The following is an 18,047-nucleotide window of genomic DNA, read 5'->3' as shown; positions in this document are numbered from 1 at the left end:
CGACACCTGTATTTGTATTAGGAGGTCTCTGTCTAGAGACGACAACTCCTTGGACTTCTCCTCCGGGAGAAACCCTTTTTATCCTGTTCTGTGTCCAGAACCATACCCAGGAACAGTAGACGCGTCGTAGGAACCAGCTGCGACTTTGGAATATTCAGAAACCAGCCGTGCTGTTGTAGCCCTTTCCGAGATAGTGCTACTCCGACGAACAACTGCTCCCTGGACCTCGCCTTTATAAGGAGATCGTCCAAGTACGGGATAATTATTTCGGCCATTACCTTGGTAAATACCTCGGTGCCGGGGACAGACCAACGGCAACGTCTGGAATTGGTAATGACAATCCTGTACCACAATTTTGAGGTACTCCTGGTGAAGAGGGTAAATAGGGACAAGCAGGTAAGCATCCTTGATGTCCAGTGATACCATGAAATTCTCCAGGCTTGCAATAAATCGCCCTGACCGATTCCATTTTGAACTTGAACCTTCGTATATAAGTGTTCAAGGATTTCAATTTTAGAATGGGTCTCACCGAACCGTCTGGTTTCGGTACCCCAACATTTTGGAACATTAACCCCAGCCTTGTTGAAGGAGGGGTACCTTGATTTCACCTGCTGGAAGTACAGCTTGTGAATTGCCGCCAGTACTACCTTTCTCCGAGGGCAGCAGGCAAGGCTGATGTGAGGTAACGGCGAGGGGGAGTCGCCTCGAACTCCAGCCTGTATCCCTGTGATACTACTTGCAGAACCTAGGGATCCACCTGTGGGCAAGCCCACTGGTCCCTGAAGTTCCCGAGACGCGCCCCCACCGCACCTGTCTCCACCTGTGGAGCCCCAGCATCATGCGGTGGACTCAGAGGAAGCGGGGAAGATTTTTGATCCTGGGAACTGGCTGTCTGGTGCAGCTTTTTCCTTCTTCCCTTGCCTCTGTGCAGAAAGGAAGCGCCTTTGATCCGCTTGCTTTTCTGAAGCCGAAAGGACTGTACCTGAAAATACGGTGCTTTCTTAGGCTGTGAGGAAACCTGAGGTAAAAATTTTTCTTCCCAGCTGTTGCTGTGGATACAATGTCCCAGAGACCATCCCCAAACAATTCCTCACCCTTATAAGGCAGAATCTCCATGTGCCTTTTAAAGGCAGCATCACCTGTCCACTGCCGGGTTTCTAATACCCTCCTGGCAGAATGGACATTGCATTAATTCTGGATGCCAGCCGGCAAATATCCCTCTGTGCATCCTTCATATATAAGACGACGTCTTTAATATGCGCTATGTTAGCAAAATTTTATCCCTGTCTAGGGTATTAATATTATCTGACAGGGTATCAGACCACGCTGCAGCACCACTATTTATGCTGAGGCAATTGCAGGTCTCAGTATAGAACCTGAGTGTGTATATACAGACTTCAGGATAGCCTCCTGCTTTTTATCAGCAGGCTCCTTCAAGGTGGCCGTATCCTAAGACGGTAGTGCCACCTTTTTTGACAAACGTGTGAGCGCCTTATCCACCCTAGGGGATATCTCCCAACGTGACCTATCCTCTGGCGGGAAAGGGTACGCCATCAGTAACTTTTTAGAAATTACCAGTTTCTTATCGGGGGAACCCACGCTTCTTTACACACTTCATTCATTCATCTGATGGGGGAACAAAACACTGGCTGCTTTTTCTCCCCAAAAATAAAACCCCTTTTATGTGGTACTTGGGTTCATGTCAGAAATGTGTAACACATTTTTCATTGCCGAGATCATGTAACGGATGTTCCTAGTGGATTGTGTATATATCTCAACCTCGTCGACACTGGAGTCAGACTCCGTGTCAACATCTGTGTCTGCCATCTGAGGTAACGGGCGGTTTTTGAGCCCCTGATGGCCTTTGAGACGCCTGGGCAGGCGCGGGCTGAGAAGCCGGCTGTCCCACAGCTGTTACGTCATCCAGCCTTTTATGTAAGGAGTTGACATTGTCGGTTAATACCTTCCACCTTCCATCCACTCTGGTGTCGGCCCCACAGGGGGCGACATCCCATTTATCGGCTTCTGCTCCGCCTCCACGTAACCTTCCTCATCCAACATGTCGACACAGCCATACCGACACACCGCACACACACAGGGAATGCTCTGACTGAGGACAGGACCCCACAAAGTCCTTTGGGGAGACAGAGAGAGAGTATGCCAGCACACACCAGAGCGCTAAATAATGCAGGGATTAACACTATAACTGAGTGATTTTTCCCCCAATAGCTGCTTGTATACATATATTGCGCCTAAATTTAGTGCCCCCCCTCTCTTTTTAACCCTTTGAGCCTGAAAACTACAGGGGAGAGCCTGGGGGGCTGACTTCCAGCTGCACTGTGAAGAAAAAATGGCGCCAGTGTGCTGAGGGAGATAACCCCGCCCCTTTTTCGGCTGACTTTTCTCCCGCTTTTTTATGGATTCTGGCAGGGGTAATTTATCACATATATAGCCCTGGGACTTTATATTGTGATGATTTGCCAGCCAAGGTGTCTTATATTGCCCTCAGGGCGCCCCCCCCAGCGCCCTGCACCCATCAGTGACCGGAGTGTGAGGTGTGCATGAGGAGCAATGGCGCACAGCTGCAGTGCTGTGCGCTACCTTGTTAAAGACAGAAGTCTTCTGCCGCCGATTTTCCGGAACATGCTTCTGGCTCTGTAAGGGGGCCGGCGGCGCGGCTCCGGGAACGAACACCAAGGTCGGGTCCTACGGTCGATCCCTCTGGAGCTAATGGTGTCCAGTAGCCTAAGAAGCCCAAACTACCACCTGTTAGGTAGGTTCGCTTCTTCTCCCCTTAGTCCCTCGCTGCAGTGAGTTTGTTGCCAGCAGATCTCACTGTAAAATTAAAAACCTAAATATACTTTCTTTCTAGGAGCTCAGGAGAGCCCCTAGTGTGCATCCAGCTCAGCCGGGCACAAGATTCTAACTGAGGTCTGGAGGAGGGTCATAGTGGGAGGAGCCAGTGCACACCAGGTAGTCCTAAAGCTTTCTTTAGTTGTGCCCAGTCTCCTGCGGAGCCGCTATTCCCCCATGGTCCTTACGGAGTCCCAGCATCCACTTAGGATGTCAGAGAAATGTAAAATTCCTCAGAGGTTTTTAGCTACTTTTCTCCTCCCAGCTGAGGACAGGAAGGTATGGGAAAAATCCCTGTCAGTCGATACATCTGTATCCAGACTGTCTAAAAAATTGGTACTGCCGGTGCCAGGGACTATAACCCTAAAAGAGCCGGCTGACCGTAAAATTGAGACCACTCTCAAAGCACTATATAAGGCAGCAGGCATAGCACAGCGCCCCACAATTGTTTGTGGGCGGATTTCAAGGGCGGTAGTCAAGTGGTCTGATACGGTTATTGATTTTTTAGATTCTCTGCCCCGGGAGGTCATTACTCTGCTGCAACACATACAGGATGCTGCAAACTTTATGAGTGAGGCTATAAAATAATTGTGTAATATAAATGGCCGCACTACTGCTATGGCTATTTCGACACGCAGAGCTCTGTGGTTACGTCAATGGTCAGCGGACGCTGATTCCAAAAAGGGTGTATAAAATCTTCCCTTTACAGGTGATGCCTTGTTTGGCGACTAATTAAATAAAAGGTTGACTTACCCGCCGTTGTCTGGAAGATCCAATCTGCTGTCGGCTGCGCCACCTGCTAGACATTCTTACACAGGACCCTCCTTGCAGTCCTTTCGTGTGGCAAGGTTCAAAGGCAGGGGCCGAGGGGTCTCCACAACTCGCAGAGGATCTTGTGGTAAGTCCCATAAACCTGCACCTGCTGTCTCCCTGGACCAGACCACCGGTTCCCCTGCTGCTAAGCCTTCCGTGTGACGGTTGGCGCCAGCATCAAGGCGACTTCCAGGTGCGTGCTCGCCTTCGACACTTCGCCCACGTCAAGCACTTCCTCCTCACAGATTTTTCAAATCGGGCTTGCCAGTTTTACCTGCAGCAAAAGTTACCTTGGAAGAGGCCATTCAAAAACTTTTGCGGACAGGGGTGGCGGTTCCAGTACCTCCTCTGTTACGCAACAGGGATTTTTATTCCAGTCTTTTGTCGTTCCAAAACCAGACAGTTAGGTGCGACCCATCTTGAACCTGAAGTCTCTAACACAGGTGTGACATCACGTCTGTGAGTTGCACCGCCCATGTGGGGTTTTTGGGTGCCTGTGGAGATCTTTGAGGCTGTTGCTCTATATTGCATCACAAAATGAGGAACTATTAGACTGTCCCTGTGTGAATTTCGCTGCACCTGAGAAGCCTTAGAGGCTGCACCCTTTCCAGCCATGCTGTACCCAACAGACACACAAAAGCCACACAGCCCACAGAAAGTGTAAGAATGAAAATACAGAGAGAGGTAGAAGGGGCAGAGCGCGAGAGGATAATCCCTCCCGTCCTCATGAGTGCAGAGCAGTAACGCTATCACGCTAGGCACAACATAAAGTGACCTGACAGTGAAACCAAGACCCTGCGCCTTACCTGCTCTCCCTCCCCACCTACAAACACCACTGTACACTCACGTGTCCCGGGGCAGGCCGTCTCTCAGCGCAGCCATACAGCATCTGTTCTCAAGATGTCTGCTCCATGTGCAGTTTGGAATGCATGGACCACCGGGAGCAAACAGTCACCTGCCGGAGATAAGCTCCGCCCTCTCACAATGGCGCTAGTTTCCTTAGTTCCCGGCACGTCTGCTGGTCGGATGCCGGTTGTACTTACCTGCTGCCATGGCAGACTGGCAGCGGTGTGGCTGATGGGGAACCCCGACATGCGCCGCACACAGCGGTGTCAGGCCACACCAGAGATGGTGGTCTATGCGAGAAGCAAGCAGCTGCGAAAGGAACCCCCCCCCCGGCAGCTCCAATGACGCAGACAGGCGGGTGACAACCCATAGCATAGTTGGTGACCATCAATGGTCACTTACAGTTTTGCCATCGATGGCAGCCATTGAAAGCGAACATCAATGGACATCCCTACTTGGAGGGGGAGCATAGAGGGGAGGAGCTTGTCATACCCTACTGTAAGGATCCTCTAGTGTCCCCTAGTGGATGAAGGAGAATGCTGGAAGCACATTCTATCCTGAAGCTACTCCCATGAGAGTGAACACTCGGTATATAGACAGCCGGGATTTCATATGTATTTCCTCCAGGGATCACTAGTCACATATCATTTGGGAGGAGCCTTGAGCCCCTCACCCCAAATACTTTTCATGACAGGAAGGCAGTCTGATAGCGGGTTTAGCAAGGAAACACCTCATCAAGGATTATACATAGTTTTGAAACTAGCAAAACAGACATTCATGAAATACACATTTTGGGAGCTCTCTGATAGTGACCAGCAGGGGAACTGGCAGGTTATTACTAATAATAGGATTTTAATACCTACCGGTAAACCCTTTTCTCTTAGTCCTTAGAGGATGCTGGGGTCACATCAAGAACCAAGGGGTATAGACGGGATCCGCAGGAGACATGGGCACTTTAAAACTTTGAATGGGTGTGACCTGGCTCCTCCCTCTATGCCCCTCCTCCAGACCTCAGTTATAGGAACTGTGCCCAGGGAGACGGACATTTCGAGGAAAGGATTTATTGTTAAACCACGGTGAGCATCTTACCAGCTCACACCTCAAGCATGCCGCAGAACACGGCATTCAACAGAATACAAACCAACGACATGAAAATTGCAGCACCAGGCTGACAAGAAACGTAACACAACATGTGTGTAACCACAAATAATCACTGCAGATATAGTACGCACTGGGACGGGCGCCCAGCATCCTCTATGGACTAAGAGAAAAGGATTTACCGGTAGGTATTAAAATCCTATTTTCTCATACGTCCTAGAGGATGCTGGGGTCACATCAAGAACCATGGGGTTACACCAAAGCTCTAGAATGGGTGGGAGAGTGCGGACAACTCTGCAGTACCGAATGACCAAACGTGAGGTCAACCTCGGCCAAGGTATTAAAACTGTAAAACTTAGCCAAATTGTTTGCTAAATAGCTGCTCGGCAAAGTTGCAATGCCAAGACTCCCCGGTCAACCGCCTCAGACGAGCCCACCTTTCTAGTAGAATGGGCCTTCACCTATTTCGGTAACGGCAATCCTGCAGTGAGATGTGCATGCTGAATCGTACCACAGATCCAGCGCGCAATGGTCTGCTTGGAAGCAGGACACCCAATCTTGTTGGGAGCAAACAGGACAAACAGAGCCTCTGTTCCTAAACGGAGCCGTCCTGGCGACATAAATTTTCAAAACTCTGACCACATGCAGAGACTTCGACTCAGCGAAGGCGTCGGCAGCCACAGGCACCACAATAGGTTGGTACATGTGGAAAGAAGAAACCACCTTCGGTAGAAATTGTTGACGAGTTTCCAACTCTGCTCTATCTTCATAGATAGAGTAGATAGCTCATCTATGATAGATAGCCTGTGAGACCAGGCCGCAAACTCAGACACTCGCCTTGCGTATGCCAAGGCCAACCTGACGACCACTTTCCAAGTAAGGAATTTTACTCCTCCTTACTTAAAGGTTCAAACCAATGTGACTGAAGGAACTGCAACACCCCATTAAGATCCCATGGTGCCACTGGGGCACAAATGGAGGTTGGATGTGCAACACGCCCTTCACGACAGTCTGAACTTCTGGAAGGAAGTCCAATTTATTCTGAAAGAAACCCGATAAGGCCGATTTTAAATGAGTCCATGTCACAACTGAGGGCCTGAGCTGACGGGAGGCAGCCTCAGTTGTAGGGGCTGAGATGTACCGGAACCTGGGAGGTTGTATCAGACCCCTGGACATGTAAGTAACATGAATAATAACTGCCCGAAGGCGTGACCACGACAACTTGGATAAAAGTCAATGATGTTTATTATGACAACTCCGCAACACAGCAGCAGTAAAAGAAAACGTAAAAGTCAGCAAAGAATAAATACAGTTCCTGGGTACTACAGGATGGCAGGAGCCACAGGGCACTGGTAGTGTGAGATAGTTCTTATGATCTTCTAGATGGAAAGTCCTTACCAGGCCCGACTGTAGCAATGGAGATAACCCAGGATTGTGCCAGCTGGTGTTCCAGGAAAAGCTGGGTTGCTGAAGATAAAACAGCTGCTGTGGATACTGGCTGGAACCAGACTGTTGTTAGCACGGAGTGGATACTGGCTGGAACCAGTTAAATAATAAATGAACTTGGGAGCGATGAAATATGAACTGAAATGTAGAACTTGAGAGCGGAGAAATAATAATACCGGTGGAGAGTGGTAAAGTGTAGAAAGGACACCGGCCCTTTAAGGGAAGCTGTACTCTGCTGGAAGCTGAGCTGGAAGCAGGTAATGTTGTAGCTGGAAACAGATGAATCCACAATGGATTGGAGAGTCAGGCTACACCGCAGGTGGAATGCTGGTGCGGGTCTCTATGGTGGAAGTCTTGAGACAGGAGCTGGAATCTGGAAGACAATCACAGGAGAAAGACAAACAGGAACTAGGTTTGACAACCAAAGCACTGACGCCTTCCTTGCTCAGGCACAGTGCATTTATACCTGCAGCAAGGAAGGGATTGGCTAGGCAATTATGCAGATTATCAATACTGAGAACAGATTGGTGGAAATGATCAGCTGACAGAATCCAAGATGGCTGCGCCCATGCAGACACTTGGAGGGAAGTTTGGTTTGTAATCCATGTGGTAATGAAAACAGTAATGGCGGCGCCGGCCACCGGAGACAGGAGGCGCCAGGCTGACAGATGCACATCCAACCACGCGGACACAGCGGAGGCCGCGGCTGACGTAATCGCCACTCAGACACTCTGCATGCAGAAGTTCAGGGACGGCGGCGGAGGCCGCGGGAGACGCCATGCCAGGTGTAATATGGCGTTTACTGTGACAGCGTCCCAGAGTGACAGGAGAGGATACAGGAATGTACACATCAGGATAACAGATGGGATCCGGTCCTGGAGCGCTGAGCCAGCCTTAGGAGGCATCTGATGGGTAAGAAATGGCGTCCAGATACCCGGATCGTGACAGCACCCCCCCCTTTAGGAGTGGCCCCAGGACACTTCTTTGGCTTTTGAGGAAACTTGGAATGGAATCTCCGGACCAAGGCAGGAGCATGGACATCAGAAGCATTGGTCCATGAACGTTCCTCAGGACCATAACCCTTCCAGTCAATAAGATATTGTAGTTGACCGTAACGGTGACGTGAGTCCAGGATCTTGGCCACTTCATACTCAACGCCTTGTTGAGTTTGGACTTTCGGAGTTGGAGGAAGTGAGGAATGAAACCGATTCAAGATCAGCGGTTTCAACAGGGAAACATGGAATGTCCTGGGTATTTTTAAGAAGGGAGGCAACTGGAGTCTGTAAGCAACAGGATTGATGACTTGTTCAATCTTGAAAGGACCGATATAGCGAGGTGCAAACTTCATACCGGGAACTCTTAACCTCAAATTCTTCGTGGATAACCATACCCGATCACCCACCTTGAGAGCAGGAACTGCTCGACGCTTCTTATCCGCAAACTTCTTGTACCTGAACGATGCCTTGAGCAGAGCTGATCGTACGCTCTTCCAGATATTGGCAAACTGATGCAAGGTGATATCCACTGCGGGAACAGAAGTTGCTGGAAGCGGTTGGAACTCAGGGACTTTAGGGTGGAATCCAAAGTTAGTGAAGAATGGTGTTGAAGCAGATGAAGAATGATACTGGTTGTTATGACAGAACTCGGCCCAGGGAAGTAATTGAACCCAGTCATCTTGAGAGGAGGACACATAGATGCGGAGGAAGGCCTCCAAGTCCTGATTCACCCTCTCGGTTTGACCATTGGTCTGAGGATGGTAAGCCGTGGAAAACTTTAGCTTGACTTGGAGGACTTGACATAAACTTCGCCAGAATTTGGCTGTGAATTGAACTCCTCGATCTGAGATAATTTCTTCAGGAAGACCGTGGAGTCGGAAGATCTCTTGTATGAATACTTGAGCCAACTTGGAAGCTGACGGAAGACCGGTGAGAGGAATGAAGTGTGCCATCTTGGTGAACCGGTCAACTACCACCCAGATGGTATTGAACTTGTTGCACATGGGTAAGTCTGTAATGAAATCCATCGACAAGTGGGTCCATGGTCGACGGGGAACGGATAGTGGAACCAGTTGCCCCGCAGGCGACTGGCGGGATACTTTATGTTGGGCACACTTTGGGCAAGATGCAATAAACTCCAAGACGTCCTTTTTCAGAGTTGGCCACCAATAGGACCTAGAGATAAACTCCAGGGTTTTTTGGATACCTGTATGTCCGTCAAAACGGGAAGCATGGGCCCAATGCATGAGCTTCTTCCTTAGCATCGGCTTCACAAAACTTTTCCCTGATGGGGGCGTAGAGTCCATCCCTACCGTGGAGAATGCCAACGGATTTATAATAGGATGCTTGTCTGAAGACTCTGACTCATTTTCTTGCTCCCGTGAGCGGGAAAGGGCATCGGCCTTGCGATTCTGAGAGCCCGGACAGAACTGGAGTTTAAAGTCGAACCTGGAAAAGAAAAGTGCCCATCTGGCCTGACGAGGGTTGAGACATTGTGCGCCCTTCAGGTATAAAAGGTTCTTGTGGTCTGTAAGTATGGTGATTGAATGAGAAGCTCCCTCCAACAGATACCTCCACTCTTCTAGAGCGAGCTTGATGGCTAGCAACTCCTGGTCGCCAATGGCATAGTTGCGCTCAGCTGGGGAGAACTTCCGGGAGAAGAAACTGCAAGGGTGTAAATGGCCATCTTTAGCCCTCTGAGATAACACCGCTCCTACTCCAACGGAGGAGGCATCCACCTCTAAGATGAAAGGAGAGTCGATGTCAGGCTGTTTCAGAACAGGCGCAGAGATGAACCTTTGTTTTAAAAGATGAAATGCTTGCATGGCTTCTTCAGACCACTTGGACGGGTTAGCACCCTTCTTAGTGAAAGCAGTAATAGGCGCCACAATGGTGGAAAAGTCTCGTATAAACTTTCGGTAATAGTTGGCGAACCCTAAGAACCTCTGGACCCCTTTGAGGGTTAAGGGTACCGGCCAATTTTGGATTGCTTGTAGTTTCTCAGGATCCATCTCTAGTCCGGAACCGGACACAATGTACCCTAGAAACGGAATGGACTTGACTTCAAAGACGCATTTTTCTAATTTGCAATAGAGATGATTGACACGGAGACGGGACAGAACCTCTTTAACCCAAAAACGATGTTCCTCTAAATCGTTGGCAAAAATGAGGATATCGTCTAGATAGACCACGACATGACGGTATAGAATGTCTCTGAAGATCTCATTGACAAAATGCTGGAAGACAGCTGGAGCATTGCTCAATCCGAAGGGCATGACGAGGTACTCATAATGTCCGTCACGGGTGTTAAAGGCGGTCTTCCACTCGTCACCCTCACGGATCCGGATGAGATTGTATGCACCTCGCAAGTCCAGCTTTGTAAAGATGGTAGCTCCGCTAACTCTGTCAAAGAGCTCAGTAATCAGGGGTAAAGGATAACGGTTCTTGATGGTAATGTCGTTCAAACCTCTGTAGTCGATGCACGGCCGCAGACCACCATCTTTCTTTTTTACAAAAAAGAAGCCTGCGCCGGCTGGAGAAGAAGAAGGTCGAATGAACCCCTTTGCTAGGTTCTCTTTAATATATTCCTCCATAGAATGCGTCTCAGGCAGAGACAACGGATAAGTTCGGCCTCGAGGTGGAACCTTCCCTGGAACGAGATCAATCGGACAGTCCCATTCTCTATGAGGAGGAAGGATATCAGCAGAAGCTTTACTGAACACATCCGTGAAATCTTGATATGGAGGAGGTGGAACATCAGACGACCTGGGGGAGGAAGAACAGACAGGCAATACTTTAAACAAACATGTCTCAGCACAGGAGGAACCCCATGCCAGGATTTGCGTAGTCGTCCAATCAATTGTAGGATTGTGAAGACGGAGCCATGGAAGGCCCAGGACCACAGGATGTGTGGCTCTTGGAATCACTAAAAAAGAAATAAGTTCGGAATGAAGAACTCCCACTCTCAGACGAACTGGTAGAGTCCTTAAAGAAATAACTGCATCAAAAATGTTGCTGCCATCCACGGCAGTTAAAGAAATGGACGAAGGAAGTCTCTCGGTGGGTAGGGACCACCGTTTAACATAGGCTTCGGTAATAAAGTTCCCAGCTGCTCCGGAATCAAGGAGGGCAATGACGTTCCGATAACGTTGAGCAACTTGAAGCGAGACTGGGAGATTACAATCTTGAGGAGATGGAGAGGAGATCATTACTCCTAGCCGGCCCTCTCCTTGGCGAGCTAGGATTTGGAGTTTCCCGGACGTTTGGGACAGGCATTAATGGTGTGAGACGGAGCTGCACAATAGAGACAAAGAAACTCGGAGAGACGTCTTCGGCGCTCAGCAGGAGTTAAACGGGAACGGCCAAGTTGCATGGGCTCATCTTTAGATGGTGACAGTTGACGAGGAGGAGGAGCAGAAGATTTTGGAGCAGATGATCTTCCACGCTCAGTTGCTCTCTCTCTGAAACGTAAATCAACTTTCGTGCAGAGTGAGATTAGCTCATCTAACTTAGAAGGTAAGTCTCTGGTAGCTAACTCATCTTTAATACGCTCAGATAAGCCATGCCAGAATGCAGCATACAGGGCCTCGTCGTTCCATGCCAGTTCGGATGCCAGGATCTGGAACTGTATCAGATATTGTCCTACAGTACGTGACCCCTGGCGTAAACGGAGAATCTCGGATGAAGCTGAGGTTACCCGGCCTGGCTCGTCGAAGATGCGCCTGAATGTTGACACGAAGGCAGTGTAGGAAGATAGCAGGGTGTCGGACCTCTCCCATAACGGTGATGCCCAATCAAGGGCTGAGCCACTGAGAAGAGAAATAATGTAGGCAATTTTTGTACGGTCACTGGGAAAATTGCCAGGTTGTAGCTCAAACTGAATCTCACACTGGTTGAGAAATCCCCTGCAGAATCTTGGAGATCCGTCAAATTTTGCTGGCGTTGGAAGATGAAGACGTGGAGCAGAAATGGGTAAGGTGGGTGGGGTTATAACTGGAGTCACTGTGGTTGACGCACCAGACGCGCCTGATCCACGGAGAGTTGTCTGAATCCCATCCAGCCGAGTAGAGAGATCCTGGAGACAGCGGATGATGTGGCCCTGTGCAGCCTCCTGATGTTCTAGTCGGGCTGCCAGTTCTTGCATCGGCCTGGCCGCTTGATCCTGGTCTCCGGCTGGATTCATTAGGTCAGTGCTTACTGTCACAACTGAGGGCCTGAGCTGACGGGAGGCAGCCTCAGTTGTAGGGGCTGAGATGTACCGGAACCTGGGAGGTTGTATCAGACCCCTGGACATGTAAGTAACATGAGTAATAACTGCCCGAAGGCGTGACCACGACAACTTGGATAAAAGTCAATGATGTTTATTATGACAACTCCGCAACACAGCAGCAGTAAAAGAAAACGTAAAAGTCAGCAAAGAATAAATACAGTTCCTGGGTACTACAGGATGGCAGGAGCCACAGGGCACTGGTAGTGTGAGATAGTTCTTATGATCTTCTAGATGGAAAGTCCTTACCAGGCCCGACTGTAGCAATGGAGATAACCCAGGATTGTGCCAGCTGGTGTTCCAGGAAAAGCTGGGTTGCTGAAGATAAAACAGCTGCTGTGGATACTGGCTGGAACCAGACTGTTGTTAGCACGGAGTGGATACTGGCTGGAACCAGTTAAATAATAAATGAACTTGGGAGCGATGAAATATGAACTGAAATGTAGAACTTGAGAGCGGAGAAATAATAATACCGGTGGAGAGTGGTAAAGTGTAGAAAGGACACCGGCCCTTTAAGGGAAGCTATACTCTGCTGGAAGCTGAGCTGGAAGCAGGTAATGTTGTAGCTGGAAACAGATGAATCCACAATGGATTGGAGAGTCAGGCTACACCGCAGGTGGAATGCTGGTGCGGGTCTCTATGGTGGAAGTCTTGAGACAGGAGCTGGAACCTGGAAGACAATCACAGGAGAGAGACAAACAGGAACTAGGTTTGACAACCAAAGCACTGACGCCTTCCTTGCTCAGGCACAGTGTATTTATACCTGCAGCAAGGAAGGGATTGGCTAGGCAATTATGCAGATTATCAATACTGAGAACAGATTGGTGGAAATGATCAGCTGACAGAATCCAAGATGGCTGCGCCCATGCAGACACTTGGAGGGAAGTTTGGTTTGTAATCCATGTGGTAATGAAAACAGTAATGGCGGCGCCGGCCACCGGAGACAGGAGGCGCCAGGCTGACAGATGCACATCCAACCACGCGGACACAGCGGAGGCCGCGGCTGACGTAATCGCCACTCAGACACTCTGCATGCAGAAGTTCAGGGACGGCGGCGGAGGCCGCGGGAGACGCCATGCCAGGTGTAATATGGCGTTTACTGTGACAGCGTCCCAGAGTGACAGGAGAGGATACAGGAATGTACACATCAGGATAACAGATGGGATCCGGTCCTGGAGCGCTGAGCCAGCCTTAGGAGGCATCTGATGGGTAAGAAATGGCGTCCAGATACCCGGATCGTGACAGTCCAAGTTTAGGCCCGCATCCACACCTGCTTGTAGAAAATGGAGAAAACGTCCTAGCTGAAAACTCTGCCGTAGGAGTCTTCTTGGATTCACACCAAGAAACGTATTTTCTCCAAATACGGTAGTAATGATTAGACGTTACCCCTTTTCTAGCCCGAATAAGTGCGGAGAACTAATTCCGTGGGAATACCCTTACGGACTAGGATTTGGCGGTCAACCACCATGTCGTCAAATGTAGCCGCAGTAAGTCCTAATACACGCACGGCCCCTGCCGCAACAGGTCCTCGCGCAAAGGAAAAAAACAGATCTCCTATGAGTAATTCCTGAGATCTGGATACCAAGCTCTCCTTGGCCAGTCTGGGACCATGAGGCTCGCTCGAATTTCCTTTTTATGATCCCAGAACTTTTGGAACGAGAGAAAACGTAGGGAATACATATACCGACTGAAAACACCCACGGTGTCACCAGTGCATTCACTGTTCCTGTTTGAGGGTCCCTTGATCTGGAATTCTGAAGCTTCTTGTTGAGACAAGATGCCATCATTACTACTTGAGGAAATCCCAACGACATGTCACCTCTTCGAAGACTACTTGGAGGAGGTCTCCCCTCTCCTGGATGGAGATCGTGTCTGCTGAGGAAGTCTGCTTCCCAGTTGTCCACTCTTGGAATGAACATCGCCGACAGAGCACTTGTATGTTTTTCCGCCCCAGCGGATAATCCTTGTGGTTTCTGCCATTGCTGTTCTGCTTTTCGTTTGTAGAAAACCGTTGTAAATGGCTCTTAACTCTAGACCGTTTATGAGGTGACAAGTTTCTAACTTGACCATCTTCCTTGGAAGTTTTCCCCCCTGTGTGACTGCCCCCCCACCTCGGAGGCTTGCATCCGTGGTCGCTAGGATCCAGTCTGGGTCTCAAACCTGCGCCCCTCTAGGAGGTGAGAACTGCGCAGCCACCACAGGAGTGAGATTCTGGTCTTGGAAGACAGAATTATCCTCAGGTGTATGTGTAGGTGGGAACCGGACCACTTGTCCAACAGGTCCCACTGGAACACCCTGGCATGGAACCTGCCAAACTGAGTGGCCTCGTAGGCCGCAACCATCTTTTCCAGCAACCAAATGTATTGATGAATTGACACTTGCTGGTCTCGGAATTTGTTTGACCAGACTCTGGCTCTCCAGAGCCTTTTCCACTGGAAGAAAAAACTCTCTGTAGTCGTGTGTCTAGTATTATTCCCAAAACCGACAACCACGTCGTTGGGACCAACAGTGATTCTGGCAAATTCAGGAGCCAACCATGTTGTTGAAGAACTGTCAGGGAGAGTGCAATGTTTTGCACCAACTGGTTCCTTGACCTCGCCGTTATCAGGAGACCGTCCCAGTACGGGATAATTGTGACTCCTTACTAGCGACAGAGAACCATCATTACCGCCATCACCCTGGTGAAAATCCTTGGAGCCGTGGACAGACCAAACGGCAACATCTGAAATTGGTAATGACAACCCTGAATTGCAAACCTCAGGTAAGCCTAATGCGGAAGAAAATGTAATTAGGCCTCCTTTATGTCTACTGAGACCATGAAAAAAAACTCCTTTTTCCAGATTGGAAATCACTGCCCTGAGAGATTCCATCTTGGATTGAATTTCTTTAAGTAGAAATTGAGGGATTTCAGATTTAGGATTGGTCTGACCAAACCGCCTGGCTTCGGGACCACAAAGAGGCTTGAATAAAAGCCTTCTCCCTGTTGTGACAGGGGAAACCAGGCCAAAAAATACCTGATCCTGATACAACCTTTGTATTGTGTCGCATATAGAAACTCCAGTATGTACCCTTGGACACTATTCGTAAAAACCCCCGGGTCCAGGTCCGTTCCAGGGCTGATTAAAGAGTTTTAGACGTGGCCCCACCGGTGTGGGCTCCCGCAAGAGAGTCCCAGTGTCATGCGGTGGATGTGGCAGAAAACAGAGGATGATTTCTTCTCCTGTGATCTTGAAGAGGTTGCGGACCTCTTCCCTTTTCTCCTTCCTCTACCTGCAAAGAAAGGGGGGATCTGTATCTATTATGCCGAAATGACTGCCTCCGACAATGATGCGTCATCATCCGTTGTGAGGGAACATATGGCAAGAAGGTAGACTTACCAGCGGCATCTGCCGAGATCAAACTAACGTGGACGTCACCAAACCAGTTGCTTTACCTTCATAGGAAAGAAACTCCATTTCTTCTCGGAGTCAGCACCAGCATTCCATTGGTGAATCCACAACGCCCTCCTAGCCGAGACCGCCACGGAATTGCCCGCGAACCCAAGAGTCCTATATCCCTTGTAGACGCACGGCAGTATGCTGCAGTGTCCTAGATATGACCCAACTTAAGGAGTATCCCATCTCTCCCTGTCACAACTGAGGGCCTGAGCTGACGGAAGGCAGCCTCAGTTGTAGGGGCTGAGATGTACCGGAACCTGGGAGGTTGTATCAGACCCCTGGACATGTAAGTAACATGAAGAGAAACCGCCGAAGGCGTGACCACGACAACTTGAGTAAAAGTCAATGATATTTATTTATGACAAACTCCATGCATCACAGTAGCAGTAAAAAGTAACATAAAGATCAGCAGAGAAATAATAATACAGTTCCTGGGTACTACAGGGTGGCAGGGGCCACAGAGCTCTGGTGGTATGAAGACAGTTCTTATTATCTGCAAGTTGAAAGTCCTTACCAGGCTCAACTGTAGCAATGAGGAAAGCCCAGGGTCGTACCAGCTGGTGTTCCAGGGAAAGCTGGACTGCTGTAGATAAAATGCTGCTGTGGGTACTGGTTAGAACCAGACAGGTGTTGGCACGGAGTGGATACTGGCTGGAACCAGTTAAATAATAAATAAAGCTTGAGAGCGATGCAATATAGATGAAATGTAGAATTTGAGAGCGGAGAAATAATAATACCGGTGGAGAGTGGTAAACTGCAGAAAGGACACCGGCCTTTAAGAGAAGCTGTACACTGCTGGAAGCTGAGCTGGAAGCAGGTGATGTTGTAGCTGGAAACAGGTGAGTCCAGAATGGATCGGAGAGTCAGGCTACACCGCAGATGAATGCTGGTGCGGGTCTCTATGGTGGAAGTCTGGAGACAGGAGCTGGAACCTGGAAGACATTCACAGAAGAGAGACAAACTGGAACTAGGTTTGACAACCAAAGCACTGACGCCTTCCTTGCTCAGGCACAACCTATTTATACCTGCAGCAAGGAAGGCATTGGCTAGGCAATTATGCAAATTAATAATACTGACAACGGATTGGTAGGAATGATCAGCTGACAGAATCCAAGATGGCTGCGCCCATGCAGACACTTGGAGGGAAGTTTGGATGTAATCCATGTGGTCTGGAAAACAGTAATGGCGGCGCCGGCCACCGGAGACAGGAGACGCCAGGCTGACAGATGCACATCCGACCACGCGGACACAGCGGAGGCCGCGGCTGACGTAATCGCCACTCTGAATGCAGAAGCTCAGGGACGGCGGCGGAGGCCGCGGGAGACGCCATGCCAGATGTATAAGGCGTTACTGTGACTGCGTCCAGAGAGACAGGAGAGGATGCGGGAATGTGCACATCAGGATAACAGATGGGATCCGGTCCTGGAGCGCTGAGCCAGCCTTAGGAGGCATCTGATAGGTAAGAAATGGCGTCCAGATACCGGAACGTGACACTCCCAGGGGTATCTACATCGGATGACAAGGTAACCGACCATTTCTGAATACTACTCCCCCAATGCACATGCAATAGGCAGGTATAATTAACGTACGCGTGGACACATAACTAGAATATAACGTAGCTTCCTGCATATGATCCTTTGTGACAGGACCCCGTGCAGAACAGGGGGTGACTCCCACTTTATTCTGTCCGCGGCGGGAAAAGAATAAACAATCAGAATTCACTTGAGGATTTGAAACCATCTTGTCAGGGATGACCCAGACTTTCTCACACAGAGCGTTCAGCACATGAGAAGGAGGAACGATACCTCAGCTTTCATTATAAACTTTTATACATATATATATATATATATATATATATATATATACACACACACACACACACACACACACACACACAACCAGACCCTTTTGTCAGGAACAGCCAGAGTCCTCAGTGACGTCCTTAATGTGCACTAATCATGTACTGAATGCTTTTTTTTTTTTTTGTAATGGATCTAATCAGGAAACATTATGGTCGACATAGGAAACAGTATCCGTGTCGATATCGGGGAGTAGTAACTGGGCAAAATAACCTTTTGCGACCCCGAGTGGTCTGAGGGAAATATAGCTATGAACATGACATCCTCCATAGATATTTCTACGCTGTGTTTGGTACACAGATTTATGCAACCTTTTATATATATATATATATATATATATATATATATATATCCTTTCTGATATGCATCACGTTATCATGCTAATTTTTTTACCAGTCAGATCATTGGTGGTGCCTACATGGCCACCCACACA

Source organism: Pseudophryne corroboree, chromosome 1, assembly GCF_028390025.1.
Source record: "Pseudophryne corroboree isolate aPseCor3 chromosome 1, aPseCor3.hap2, whole genome shotgun sequence".
NCBI lineage: Eukaryota > Metazoa > Chordata > Amphibia > Anura > Myobatrachidae > Pseudophryne > Pseudophryne corroboree.
This window is presented reverse-complemented; position numbering follows the sequence as displayed.